Below are 16237 nucleotides of genomic sequence, written 5' to 3' on the forward strand. Positions count from 1 at the left end.
CATCTAGTAGAGCATCTGCTGTACTCCGTATTTGGGAATTTTATTTCATTTATCTTTGCGCCCGGATGTCGCAGTCGTCAGTTACGTACGCGAGGAGAGTCGTATGCGCCATCGCTGTGTTATTTTATGTGCTATGTTCTATGTATGATCGTATTTCATATATCTTTGTACACTAAATGATTTAGAAGTCAGTTTTCTGTACTGAATTATGGGTGTTTTTGGAAGTAACTTACAGTTATCGGGGTGTACACGTTTTCCCCATTTACCAGTTTTCCCGAATGAACGTCATGTCTGCGTCAGTGATCCACAGAAGAAACTGTCAAACAGAAATAAATGTACAATGAACTACAGTTTTAGGCCAAAATAGTATGTTTAGATGTTGTAAAAAATTATTACTGTCCATACATCTGAGGTAGCAAGAATAATATAAATGATATGTCTTACATCAGACGATTCAAAAACACTAGGTCTTTGCTGACGAACAATGGAAGAAGCTTCCACTGTCAATCGCACTGACAACAGTGTCGAAGTACATTAGACCTAGTGTGACCAGTTTCCGACAGAGAGCAGCGCTCTTCCTGTATAAAAATGTATAATGGCTAATTAAGATGCACTGGCCACTTTAGCATAAATTTCCCTTCCGACATTACTATTATTTCGTAATGTACATAAATATGTTATGTACACTTCTGACATCGTCAGCATGGGGCGACCTGTAATACTATGAACACTGAATAAATTTTCAGCTGCCAGGGTTGCTGATCTCATACAGATAACCACCAGCAACCAGATGCTGCCACCATCAGATCAGCAAAATATGGGCCGAAAATTCTAGGGTACAGCAACTAATATAAAAGCACTCATAATTACATCCAAAATATACAGTACACGGACAGCATCATACATATGTACAGTACAGTAAGTGGTGCTACACAATGTATATCCATAATGATTTCGTGAGCTATACTTTAAAATAACAAATACGTACACACACATGATTGCACTGATTAAAAGTGTTCACATTCACCACCGCTTTACAACTGACATACCCCAGCTTAAAGATTCGTAACGATACGTAATACACCAGATGGTGCAGTGGTTGTACTAATTCATACTATCATCTCACATTATAATAAAGTATAGACCTACTATTCCAAATAGTTACATATATGCCTAAATGATTATCGTAACATATGCGACGAGTCAGTCTTCAAAAGCATGTGCTATATTTATAAAACCCAATTTATACTTAAACCGTTTAAATACTTCTTAAAAACACTGTATACAGAATCATAAGAATTCTATATCAGATTTCCTTTATACAAAACCAAAAAAAATACGGCGATCTATAACTACTTCTGTAGTGTCACAGCCAGACACCACACTTGCTAGGCGGTAGCTTAAATCGGCCGCGGTCCATTAGTACATGTCGGACCCGCGTGTCGCCACTGTGTGATCGCAGACCGAGCTCCACCACACGGCAGGTCTCGAGAGACGTACGAGAATTTGCCCCAGTTGTACGACGACGTTGCTAGCGACTACACGTACGAATCCTTTGCTCTCATTTGCCGAGAGACAGTAGAATAGCCTTCAGCTAAGTTCATGTCTACTACCTAGCAAGGCGCCATTAGCCTTAGATAGCTTGTATCTAAAGAGTCTCACTTGTATCGCCACAATCTCCAGATGTCTCATCAAGAACGATGTATACAAAGCATGGATTAAAAGATAAGTACCAAAGGAGCTGCATACATTTCTTATTAGAATTCACTACTTATCCTGTTCCAGAATTCACGCCCGTCTGCGTTAGATAGCGTGCATTTCGGCCTCCTCTATCTACAAGGTGTTGGCACATTCACCAACACATCATTGGCGACGAGGGAAAAGTGTTCTTTCTGATTGCTTACATTTACTTGTGTCATGGCTTCGCCAGATGTACTGTCCGAATTTTATCGCTTGCAGAATCAGCAGACGCAGGCGTTATTGGATGCCCTGGGACAGCTCGTCCAGGGTCAACGTGCGCTGCCAACCGATGCGGCCGCCGCCGCTTCATCGTTACCGCAGCCACAACACGCCGTTGCGCCGTCCTTCCGTAATTTTGATTCAACCCACGAGACCTGGCAAGAATGGTCTCGACAGTTCGGCTTTCATCTAGCCGCCAACAGAATTCAAGGTAATGAGCGACAGCCGTTTTTGCTTTCTTGTGTCGGTGTGTGCACCTACCGTGTGATAGTGAAATTGTTTCCCCGACGCGACGTCGCAACTCTGTCCTACGAAGAACTTTTGTCTGCTTTAGATGCCTATTTCAAAGAAACAGTCAATGTAGTTGCAAAAAGGTATACGTTCTTTCGTACCAAACGCACGGCCGGTCAGACTGATAGGGAGTGGGTTGCAACGTTGCAAGGACTTACTAGGGATTGTGATTTTGCATGTAAATGTGGACTTCCGTATTCAGATACTATGGTGCGTGATGCAATAGCACAGAACGTTTCTGATGTTCGCATATGGGAACAGATTTTGAAACTAGTTAATCCCTCCCTTCACCAAGTAATAGATATATTGGATAGGCAAGACACACTTGACTTTGCTCAGGAATCCTTTGAAACTTCGCCAACAGTGTGTCGCATTGACCGGCCCGCCGGGCGCGTAGCATGGGACGCTAATCGGCCCTCGCGCACGTCAGCGCAGCTGCAGCCTAGCTCGCAAACACGTGTGCCGCGTAAGCATGCCAATGCAGTTCTAAAATCATGCCCGCGGTGTGCAACTAGACACTCGCGTGACAATTGCCCGTCACGCCAAGCTATTTGCTTTTACTGTCATAAGGAAGGACATGTTCAAAGTGTTTGCCAGAAAAAGCTAAGATCAGACATTCAAACCCATTCCAGGCCCTTTGCTTCGCGCCGGAATCGAACCAGGGACAATCAGGCTCGTGGACCTTCGCCCATGGACATTCATGTAGTTCATTCCACCCCGTCCGGTGCCACTTTATCTAACAGTGACTGTGTTTGTCCCACAAAAAGTGTGCGTCGACGTCGCCGGAACTCCCATAAAGTCGCAAGTGCTTCTGTACCTGTATGGGTTCAAATTGAACGTGAAAGTCGCTCTTGTCGTCAGCAGGACAATAAACTTTTTGTAGACTTAGACTTTGGAGGCAAAGTGAAATCATTCCAGCTCGATACCGGAGCTGCGGTTTCATTGCTCAATCAAGACACGTACAAACAACTGGGCAAACCTCCGTTGCGTGCCGCAGATGTTCAGCTCAATAGTTACTTAGGACAGCAGATACCTGTGTTAGGACAGTGCAGCCTTCTTGCCACATACCAGGGACAAACAAAACTTGTGTCATTTTACGTTCTTCGTTCTTCTACGGCAGTGAACTTGTTTGGTTTAGATTTATTTCAGTTGTTTAACATGTCTATCGTAAATCAGGTCCTATCAGTGAATCAGACTGTGCCTTCCGCACGTGTTGCTGGTCTTTGTGAAGAATTTGCAGACATTTTTGCACCGGGCCTTGGTTGCGCTAAGAACTATGAAGCACATTTGGAACTGAAAGAGAACGCGGAACCGAAATTTTTCAGAGCGCGCAATGTTCCCCACGCATTGCGTGATGAGGTCGCAAGAACATTACACGATTTAGAATCTCAAGGTGTAATTGAACGTGTGCAGGCCTCTCTCTGGGCCTCACCCTTAGTAATTTTGCCAAAACCTTCCGGAAAATTGGGACTTTGCGTGGACTTCAAGGCAACTGTGAATCCACAACTTGTGACTGCAACTTTTCCTTTGCCCCACCCGGAAGATCTTTTTGATACACTGTGCCCGGGTAAATACATTTCAAAATTGGACCTAGCAGATGCGTACTTGCAAATACCAGTGGACGAAGAATCCCAGCGCGTCTTGGTGGTTAACACGCATCTTGGATTGTACCGATTCAAAAGACTGCCATTCGGGTGTGCATCCGCCCCTGCATTGTTTCAGCAATATTTACAAACTGTTTGTGCGTCGGTCCCTACTGCTGCGAACTATCTGGACGATATTGTGATTTCCGGAAAGACAGAAGCCGAACATTTAGAAAATCTACGAACATTATTTCAGGTCTTGCGACAAAATGGTCTTCGATTGAGGAAGGACAAATGTGTGTTTTTTCTCGTGACTTACCGTATCTGGGGCATGTCATTAATGCCCAAGGCATACATCCGAGTCCAGAGCACCTCCGTGCCATACAGGACTTGCCTTCGCCACAAAACTTGAAACAGCTACAGAGTGTGTTGGGCACAATTAATTACTACCATCAATATGTTCCCCGTGCCTCTTCCATTTCAGCTCCGCTTCATCGCTTACGCCGTAAAGGTGTTCCGTTCGTCTAGACGACGGAATGCGAACGCGCCTTTCGCCGGTTGAAATCGGCGTTGCTTTCAAATACTTGCCTTACGCCATTCGATTCCCATAAACCCCTTTTGTTGATGATAGATGCATCGGAATTCGGGATCGGTGCTGTGCTTGCGCTCAAAGATGCATCGCATGATCGCCCTATTGCCTTTGCGTCAAAATTGCTCTCGTCTGCGCAACGCAATTATTCACAGATAGAGAAAGAAGCTTTAGCTCTCGTGTTTGGTGTTACTAAGTTCCATGATTTCTTGTATGGTCGTCACTTTACCATCATCACAGACCACAAACCTTTGACATCGCTTTTTCATCCGCACAAGCCTGTACCTCCACGTACAGCGCAGAAATTCATTCGCTGGTCTCTTTTCCTCTCGCAGTACCGCTACGCTATCTTGTATCGGTCCACTGCTAAGCACGGAAACGCTGATGCGTTGTCCCGTTTGCCTGTTGCTGAGGATAAAGCATTCGATTCTTCCGAACTTGCTTGCATGTTCATTGATTCGGAAACAGATGACGTGGTCGAATCGTTTCCGATTGATTTTCGTCGTGTTGCTACAGCCACAGCTGCTGACCCTGTCCTTGCTCCTGTTTTGCGTTTTGTTGCTACGCAATGGCCCTTGTCAAAGTCACGGATCGAGGATCCGTTGGTTCGCCGATTTTTTGCTCACAGGGAGAGACTTTTTGTACGACGTGGTGTTTTGTTGTTGCGTTCGGATAATGATCAATCCAGAGTCGTGGTCCCACGTTCGTTACAGTCCTCTGTCTTACGGCTTCTTCACCAAGGACATTGGGGTATAGTGCGAACGAAACACCTTGCTCGTCAGCACTGTACTTGGTTCGGAATCGATGCTGCGATTACGAATATGTGCTCTTCTTGCGTGGCGTGTGCCGAACAACAATCCGCCCCGACGCGGAAATTCTTTGCATGGCCGAAAGCCACTTCCCCTTGGCAACGCTTACATATCGATTTTGCTGGTCCATTCTGGAATGCTCGATGGTTGGTTGTTGTCGATTCATTCAGTAATTTTCCCTTTGTTGTCCGGATGTCTTCCACGACGTCATCTGCCACCATCCAAGCGTTGTCCGCTATTTTTTGCATTGAAGGTCTTCCGCAGACTCTTGTTTCCGACAATGGCCCACAATTCATGTCCGCCGAATTTCAGTCATTCTGCAAGGCCAATGGTATTCAACATCTGACATCCGCGCCGTTGTCGCCTCAGTCAAACGGTGCCGCTGAACGGTTGGTCCGGACTTTCATGTCACAGATGTTGAAGTTGAAAGAGTCGCATTCTAGGGCGCACGCGCTGTTGCTTTTTTGGTCTTCGTATCGCTCTCAGCCCCGCGATGGTCGCTCGCCGGCTGAGTTGCTCCATGGTCGTCCTCATCGAACCTTGCTGTCTTTGCTGCATCCGCCGCATCAGGTTCCAGTGCAGCGGCAGACTACTGCGTCGGCATCTCAATCAGCTGCGCCTCTGTCGTCGCCTGGGTTCTGCCGCTCCCCGTCTGCTTTCAGCGACGGTGCCGTCCGGTCAGCGCCCTGGGGACCCATCTACTGGCTCGCCTCATCCCCAGGTGTTACCGACGATGCCTTCCATTTTGCCCCATGGCGTCGCGCCGCCGCCGCAGCCGCCGCAGCCGCCGCCGGCGCCGCCCGCAGTGGACGCTTCGCTGCAGCCGCCCAGCGTCTCCTTGGGTCACGCGCCGCCGATCGCTTCCCGTGACCAGATGTCCTCCGCCATGGAACTCTTGCCCGCTCCGGACCAGGTGTCGTCTTCGCCCGTCGGGTGCCCCGACCACATGGAGGTCGACCCTTCGGCCCCTCCTGTCTCTCTACGGGCGCATACACCGCATGTTGACGTGCACCCTGGACTAGGTTTTTAGGCGTTTCCTAGCTCCCCTCGGACCGAATGGCCGGGTACGGGTGGCACAGCCTCGCCTGTTGTTAGGCTCCCCACCTCATGGCATACGTCAACATGGGGTCCTCCCCACGGCGGACGGAAGCCTTATAACACGACCGTTCGCCGATTTGCGGGGGAGGAATGTGGTGTCACAGCCAGACACCACACTTGCTAGGTGGTAGCTTAAATCGGCCGCGGTCCATTAGTACATGTCGGACCCGCGTGTCGCCACTGTGTGATCGCAGACCGAGTGCCACCACACGGCAGGTCTCGAGAGACGTACGAGAACTCGCCCCAGTTGTACGACGACGTTGCTAGCGACTATACGTACGAATCCTTTGCTCTCATTTGCCGAGAGACAGTAGAATAGCCTTCAGCTAAGTTCATGTCTACTACCTAGCAAGGCGCCATTAGCCTTAGATAGCTTGTATCTAAAGAGTCTCACTTGTATCGCCACAATCTCCAGATGTCTCATCAAGAACGATGTATACAAAGCATGGATTAAAAGATAAGTACCAAAGGAGCTGCATACATTTCTTATTAGAATTCACTACTTATCCTGTTCCAGAATTCACGCCCGTCTGCGTTAGATAGCGTGCATTTCGGCCTCCTCTATCTACAAGGTGTTGGCACATTCACCAACACATCAACTTCAAAGCAGCTAATAGTATCATATGTGGGTTGATTTCAGTATATCCCGGAATAGCTCGAAATCTACAGGCACAGATATGAAATTTCTTCAGGAACTCATTCAAGATATGTATATAAACCATCAAGCTATTTAACGTTTGTGCTTTTGTTGTCAAATACAATGTGAGCATGAGCCTATTGAAAGTCAGGTGATCAGATTGCACATGGGCGTCAGGTGATGAGATTCTACCTAGACCTCGAATGACATGTTGTTTTGGATAACCTCATGTTAGTAGCATAACTGACAAAAAAGGCACAAACATTAAACAGCTTGATTTGTTGCTACATATACCTTGATTACGTTCTTGATAAAATATCGTATCTGTGGCTGTAGATATTAAGGTATCCCTGGATGTATTAAAATCAACCTACACATGATACCATTGGCTGTACACAGTGAGCTTATAGATTGTTATAGACTTCCGTGTGAGTTGTGTTTCTGTATTAAGGAATATTTGGTGTAGTATTATTAAGAATATTTATAAGGCGTTTTTAAAAACTTTCCAAAATGATGTCAAAAGTTTTATGTATAAACTTTCCAAAATGATGTCAAAAGTTTTATGTGTAAATTACGTTTTGTAAATGTGGCACATGTTTTCACAGAGAGGTTTTTTTAATGTAGAATATTGACTTGGCTCATATGTTACGATAACAATTTAGACATATGTAATTATTTGGAATAGTAGGTCCATGCCTTAATCTAATGTGAAATGATAGTATCGATTTGTACTACCACTGCACCATCTGATGTACTTTGCATAACTCAAAATGTTTACGCTGGGATGTGTCATTTGTAAAGTTCTGATGAATGTGAACACTTATAATCGGCGCAATAATAGGTGTATACGTAGGCATTATTTTAAAATTGGCATGCCGACGATATCATCATGGACATAGATTGTATAGCACTACTTACCATTCTGAGGAGTAAGATTTTATAACGTTGTAAACATAGGTATGTTGCTATTCTATGTACTGTAAATTTTGAGTATAATTATGTGTGCTGTTGTATTAGTTGCTGTAGCCTAAAATTTTCGGTACCATCTTTTTCAGATCCGAAGATACCAACAGAGATTTGTCAAAACCGGTCGTCTATATTAATAAATGATTTTAACAGTCTTGACAGTGTTCATAGTACGTTGTAGTAATTAATAACGGTAGTTCGATCTGCGACACGATCGGAAATGTTTACTAAATGTTTTGAATGTCATTTTTCCTTTACTCATTGCATTGTGTTATAACAGGCTTGATTTCGTACTAATTGCTACAAACATATAACACATTTGAAGATGAGCGTCTGTACAACGCGCAGTAACGAATCCATATTACTCCCGTTTGACATTTGTAATACTGTAGCTGACTGGTTCTAGTTGAGCACGCTCTTGAGTTATATTATAAGAGTTATATTATAAGAAAAATTATTTAAAACTACCCCTCTCACTTCTCCTACTACTCCATGTGGCTGCATTACTTACAACACTGCTTTTGGGCCTCGTAACACTGCCTCTGGCCTAAGCGACAAACGCGAGACGAATTTGTAGATACCATCACTGTGGAACGTTTGACTTTACTAACAGAGCCACATCCTCGCCTCTGCTACCATCGCTTCATCACTATGAAAGAGAAGTCCTCGAAGATGGTCTTTAACTTTTGGAAAAAGATGAAAATTGGACCGGGACAGGTCGGGACTGTATGGAGTATCATTTATGACACTGAACCCAAGGCGCCCGATTGTTACATATGTTGCAGCGTTCGTGTGTGGTCTGGCGTTGTCATACTCAAGGAGAAGTTAGTCCACGTGTGAACGAAGATTTATACGATTAAAAAATCGATTACAGAACGATGTTTCTGATGCACCGACTAAGTTACAGTACACACCATCATGTTACAAGCTACATTGTGGAGCCACATAGAGGCAGAGGATTGGAACTTGCATCAATGGATTGGGAAAGTCGACGGAGTAATATGCAATTCATGTAATACCTCAGCCGATACTGAGGACAGTATAAAAATTAGGAGGCATTATTTTCAGCGCTATATAGCGGGCCGCACGTACAGTTGATTGGGTCTGTATGCGGACCGCGGACCGCAGTTTGATGACCACTGTGTAGACCGGTCCAGATTCAACAATCACGAGTGCAGATGTATGTCTGACCTGAACTTTCTCTTCATGTTTGAGCTACCGCTGCTGTATTCACAGAACCGCGCGGAAAAATCATTCCCAATAGCAATAGACACAGTTATGTGGCCATGCCTTTTCCTAAGGCTATCGGTACTTGTACAGAATTTAAACATGACCGATTTTCATTCTTAGCAAACAGGAACCGTGAAAGTAGTGGGATGATACTGATAGTGCCGTCTCAGTGTTTGCAAATCGCGTAATTGAGGTGGGTCGTGCGTACCAACAAATCATTCCATAGTCGGACGAAGGATACAGCCTAGAAACCACATCCAGACTGCGCGTCACAACACCCATCGTCGATAATCCGTTGGGTCAATTCGATTTGGGGCTAGCATACCTCCCACAATTCCGTGAATCGAGTGCTAAAGTGCGGGGCTATGGGAGCAGGACATGAGATCTAGTGAGTTAAGTTATATGAAACCGATTTGGTGTGTCATTTTCAATTGTTTTAAGTATGTGTTTCTAGTTTGTAATTGGTTCCCACTTTGTCACGATCTGGGCTGTATTAGGACGTATACAACACGATGATATCCAGAACGTGATAAAAAAACACTAGAGGAAATATCATTGACATTGGTAACGCTGTACAAGAATTTGAAATGCATTCATTCCCTGTAGCGCATGTTTTTTCGACAATGGTGGTGTATACAGTTTAACCACACGAATGCACTACTGATTCTGACATTGAATTAAGCGTCTGTGCTACATCCAGAAGTAGAAAACAGAAGTTTTTCATTCGGTTGTACGTCGTTATTTGTTCACAGAGTACATAAAATTTGCAAAGAGGAAATGAGAGCCTTAAACATTCAGTGCCTCCTACGCTGTGCTACAAGTACGTAATTCGAGAGATTGTCGGCTGTTATTTAGAAATTAAACTCTCTACGTACTGCGGAGGATTCAGAATTTCTTGGAGGAGAGACGGGCACACAGGCATTATTTGAAATCTGGAACTTGCGCCCATATGATAACAGATTTTCGTTGATTTAATGGTCAGTGAACAGTAAACGAGACAGATAGAAAGAAAAGCAAGTTAACGGTCTACTATTTAAAAAATAATCGCCATAACTATTAATACGAACTATTAATACACGTACGCTGCTGCGATACAAGACGGTCAGTACTTTCATAGAAAATGACTGTCCGCTGTGACCGATCGGTTCTAGGCGCTTCAGTCCGGAACCACGAAGCTGCGACGGTCGCGGGTTCGAATCCTGCCTCGTGCATGGATGTGTGTGATGTCCTTAGGTTAGTTAGGTTTAAGTAGTTCTAAGTCTAGCGGACTGATGACCTCAGATGTTAATTCCCATAGTGCTTAGAGCCATTTGAACCTTTTCATAGAAAATATTTCCGGATGCCTCCGAAGTAAATTGGTGGCCATGAATGTCTTTCTTCAGAGATCAGAAAGTATGGCTATGGCATGAAGAGAGAGAGATAGGGACCGTTTAGACGATATGTAATGGCTTCCCAGCGAAATCTATGCACTGTACTCGAATCAACGTTAACAACATGTGGGCTCTCTTTATCCTGCAACGGATTGCTGCCATTCGTCAACATTCTTAGGCGATTGAACAACGCTGCTGAAGATTCGCTGCGAAGCCCTTGTACTTTTCCATACAGTCCAGATCTCCCCCCCCCCCCTCCCCCCACATGTGACTTTAGTAGTTTTGGAGTTTTTGGAGCACTGAAGAAAGACATTCGTGGCCGGGACGAAGAGTTGCACGCCTGGGTACTATCACGGTTCTGTAGACCACTGCAATGATTTTTCCATGAAGGTCCAAAACGTCTTGTCTCACACCGATATTAATGTGTTAACAGTTATGGCTACTACTTTTGAAATAATGAACAGCTTACTTACTTTTTTCCATATGTGTCGTTTTCATTTGACTGTCATTTATACATTGTGCATACATATTTAAATTGACCACCTGTCAAGAACATGAATAACCGCCTGTTGCGGCGCGAATCGCTGCGAGACGTGCAGAAAAAGTGAAAATGAGGTTATGGAAGGTATCAACAGGTCTTTCCACAGTTATCCGACTCGGTTTACAAATCCGGTGAGTTTGGTGGCCAGGAGAGTGCGGTTAACTCATCCCGGGGCTCTTTGAACCACTAAACTGTGTTCCACGCTACATTGTCCAGCTAGTACATGCCATCGTGCCAAGGAAAACCAGACTGCTTATGAGGTTGGAAGTGGTCCCCAAAAATAGATACATACTTTTGTAGATCCGTTGCGTCTTCCAGAATGAAGAGATTACCCAGCGGATGCCTGGAAAATATTCCCCTGACCACAAGGCTCCGACGATTGTTGCAGCGTGATTGCTCGTACAAGTTTCATGCCGCCAACGGCATTCTATCTGCTGGAGCATAAAACGTAATTGCTCTTAAAAGGCCACTTGTCACGACCTAATGGACGTTCAGTTGCGGTATTGGGGTGCAAATTCCAACCTTGGTCATCGTCGATGAACAGCAGTAAGCAGTCGTGTAAGTACTGTAATGTTTTTGCTGTTCTTTTCTTCATGTATACTATTAATGCGCACAATCTTTAATTACTCATTATTTTTGTCGTTATTTCAGATGATACCTGCAATTGTTCATCGCAACATAATTCAGATAACAGATACAAGCCTCCATTAACGCAGCAAGGATCATGTAATTATTGCGTTGCTGCATGCTGTTGATGTATGCTTATATGTTCAGTTATTAATTTCTGTTATTGGTTCGGATGATATCTGTTAGTGTCCAGTACAGCGTAATACAGCAGTAACGATTTTCAATTCATAGCGTTGTTTAAAACGTAAGTATTTCGAAAAGAGTCATCGTCGCAATGCTAGTGGATAATCAGTTTCATCCTGTTGTAAGAACAGAAAGTCCTCTATTTTGTAGCAATAAAGTAATAGCAATAAGTGGACAGAGTTTTGCGTCAACTCTAGGCAGATATCTGCATTGTTTTGTGTAAATACCGAAATTTCAGAAGTGCAGTTGAAAATCCTTGCAGTTTGCGGTGAGAACTTTCAGCAATCAAGAAACTTTTCAACAAGAACGGGTGTATACACTTTCAAGAAAGTACAGTACATTTAATTATTTAATGTTTTCAAGCTATGCAGTAAACCATGATATCCATGAACCTGTTATTGTATTTATGAAAATCTTCTGAATGATTTACTGGGAGTTGCTTCTTGTAATAACAGTCCAACTGAAGGTAGCGCAATTAATCAGACATTTCGATTTGTATTCTGACTCAGTACGTGGTAAGGTATGTCAGACCAGAATACCGGACCTGACTGTAAAAATGGAATTATGTTTACGATTGGTTATTTATTCAACTATCTGTGAAAGCATATAAATAATAAAGAAATTGCGAATAATGATTCTTTATTCCTGTAAGACCTCGTGCACAATAACGCTATCGCATATTTAGCAAAATGTCTGTTTTGGTGTAGCAACCACTACAGAATGACGTAATAGTTACTGACATATGATACTATGGAAGAAAGTAATACTAATAGACATTGATCGTTTCTACCACATAGCATACGTTTAGTTATTATAGGACCTTCAGATTCTGTAAAAACGAATTTATTAATGACGCTTCCAACTCATTAGAACGGGACTACTTCGAAAATGTGTACGTATGACCCAAACCGCTATTTGAACCATAGCATCAATTATTACGGGAAGTAATGAATGGTACTTTATTACTTTATTTATTACTTTATTTACTTTATTTATTTATTATGAATGGTACTCCTCCCCATGAACCATGGACCTTGCCGTTGGTGGGGAGGCTTGCGTGCCTCAGCGATGCAGATGGCAGTACCGTAGGTGCAACCACAACGGAGGGGTATCTGTTGAGAGGCCAGACAAACATGTGGTTCCTGAAGAGGGGCAGCAGCCTTTTCAGTAGTTGCAGGGGCAACAGTCTGGATGATTGACTGATCTGGCCTTGTAACATTAACCAAAACGGCCTTGCTGTGCTGGTACTGCGAACGGCTGAAAGCAAGGGGAAACTACAGCCTTAATTTTTCCCGAGGACATGCAGCTTTGCTGTATGATTAAATGATGATGACGTCCTCTTGGGTAAAATATTCCGGAGGTAAAATAGTCCCCCATTCGGATCTCCGGGCGGGGACTACTCAAGAGGACGTCGTTATCAGGAGAAAGAAAACTGGCGTTCACTGGATCGGAGCGTGGAATGTCAGATCCCTTAATCTGGCAGGTAGGTTAGAAAATTTAAAAAGGGAAATGGATAGGTTAAAGTTAGATATAGTGGGAATTAGTGAAGTTCGGTGGCAGGAGGACCAAGACTTTTGGTCAGGTGATTACAGGGTTATAAATACAAAATCAAATAGAGGTAATGCAGGAGTAGGTTTAATAATCAATAAAAAAATGTGAACGCATTATTGTGGCCAAGATAGACACAAAGCCCATGCCTACTACAGTAGTACAAGTTTATATGCCAACTAGCTCTGCAGATGATGAAGAAATTGATGAAATGCATGACGAGATAAAAGAAATTATTCAGGTAATGAAGGGAGACGAAAATTTAATAGTCATGGGTGACTAGAATTCGTCAGTAGGAAAAGGGAGAGAAGGAAACATAGTAGGTGAATATGGATTGGGGGGAAGAAATGAAAGAGGAAGCCGCCTTGTAGAATTTTGCACAGAGCATAACTTAGTCATAGCTAACACTTGGTTCAAGAATCATAAAAGAAGGTTGTATACCTGGAAGAATCCTGGAGATACTAAAAGGTATCAGATAGATTATATAATGGTAAGACAGAGATTTAGGAACCAGGTTTTAAATTGTAAGACATTTCCAGGGGCAGATATGGATTCTGACCACAATCTCTTGGTTATGAACTGCAGATTGAAACTGAAGAAACTGCAAAAAGGAGGGAATTTAAGGAGATGGGACCTGGATAAACTGAAAGAACCAGAGGTTGTACAGAGTTTCAGGGAGAGCATAAGGGAATAATTGGCAGGAATGGGGGAAAGAAATACAGTAGAAGAAGAATGGGTAGCTCTGAGGGATGAAGTAGTGAAAGCAGCAGACGATCAAGTAGGTAAAAAGACGAGGGCTAATAGAAATCCTTGGGTAACAGAAGAAATATTGAATTTAATTGATGAAAGGAGAAAATATAAAAATGCAGTAAATGAAGCAGGCAAAAAGGAATACAAACGTCTCAAAAATGAGATCGACAGGAAGTGCAAAATGGCTAAGCAGGGATGGCCAGAGGACAAATGTAAGGATGTAGAGGCTTGTCTCACTAGGGGAAAGATAGATACTGCCTACAGGAAAATTAAAGAGACCTTTGGAGAGAAGAGAACCACTTGTATGAATATCAAGAGCTCAGATGGTAACCCAGTTCTAAGCAAAGAAGGGAGAGCAGGAAGGTGGAAGGAGTATATAGAGGGTTTATACAAGGGCGATGTACTTGAGGACAATATTATGGAAATTGAAGAGGATTTAGATGAAGATGAAATGGGAGATACGATACTGCGTGAAGAATTTGACAGAGCACTGAAAGACCCGAGTCGAAACAAGGCCCCGGGAGTAGACAACATTCCATTAGAACTACTGACGGCCTTGGGAGAGCCAGTCCTGACAAAACTCTACCATCTGGTGAGCAAGATGTATGAGACAGGTGAAATACCCTCAGACTTCAAGAAGAATATAATAATTCCAATCCCAAAGAAAGCAGGTGTTGAAAGATGTGAAAATTACCGAACTATCAGTTTAATAAGTCGCAGCTGCAAAATACTTACGCGAATTCTTTACAGACGAATGGAAAAACTGGTAGAAGCGGACCTCGGGGAAGATCAGTTTGGATTCCGTAGAAATGTTGGAACACGTGAGGCAATACTAACCTTACGACTCATCTTAGAAGAAACATTAAGAAAAGGCAAACCTACGTTTCTAGCATTTGTAGACTTAGAGAAAGCTTTTGACAATGTTGACTGGAATACTCTCTTTCACATTCTAAAGGTGGCAGGGGGAAAATACAGGGAGCGAAAGGCTATTTACAATTTGTACAGAATCCAGATGGCAGTTATAAGAGTCGAGGGGCATGAAAGTGAAGCAGTGGTTGGGAAGGGAGTGAGACAGGGTTGTAGCCTCTCCCCGATGTTATTAAATCTGTATATTGAGCAAGCAGTAAAGGAAACAAAAGAAAAATTCGGAGTAGGTATTAAAATTCATGGAGAAGAAGTAAAAACTTTGAGGTTCGCCGATGACATTGTAATTGTGTCAGAGACAGCAAAGGACTTAGCAGTTGAAAGTAATGGACAATGTCTTGAAAGGAGGATATAAGATGAACATCAACAAAAGCAAAACGAGGGTAATGGAATGTAGTCAAATTAAATCGGGTGATGCTGAGGGAATTAGATTAGGAAATGAGACACTTAAAGTAGTAAAGGAGTTTTGCTATTTAGGGAGTAAAATAACTGATGATGGTCGAAGTAGAGAGGATATAAAATGTAGACTGGCAATGGCAAGGAAATCGTTTCTGAAGAAGAGAAATTTTTTAACATCGAGTATAGATTTAAGTGTCAGGAAGTCGTTTCTGAAAGTATTTGTATGGAGTGTAGCCCTGTATGGAAGTGAAACATGGACGATAACCAGTTTGGACAAGAAGAGAATAGAAGCTTTCGAAATGTGGTGCTACAGAAGAATGCTGAAGATAAGGTGGGTAGATCACGTAACTAATGAGGAGGTATTGAATAGGATTGGGGAGAAGAGAAGTTTGTGGCACAACTTGACTAGAAGAAGGGATCGGTTGGTAGGACATGTTTTGAGGCATCAAGGGATCACAAAATTAGCATTGGAGGGCAGCGTGGAGGGTAAAAATCGTAGTGGGAGACCAAGAGATGAATACACTAAGCATATTCAGAAGGACGTAGGTTGCAGTAGGTACTGGGAGATGAAGAAGCTTGCACAGGACAGAGTAGCATGGAGAGCTGCATCAAACCAGTCTCAGGACTGAAGACCACAACAACAACAACATGAATGGTATTAGACGAGTTACATATGCAAAATACAGTGACAACACCGAAGTTCGACCTCCAGACGAAGCGAAACCAAATTCAG

Source organism: Schistocerca nitens, chromosome 5 (genome assembly GCF_023898315.1).
Source record: "Schistocerca nitens isolate TAMUIC-IGC-003100 chromosome 5, iqSchNite1.1, whole genome shotgun sequence".
Lineage (NCBI taxonomy): Eukaryota > Metazoa > Arthropoda > Insecta > Orthoptera > Acrididae > Schistocerca > Schistocerca nitens.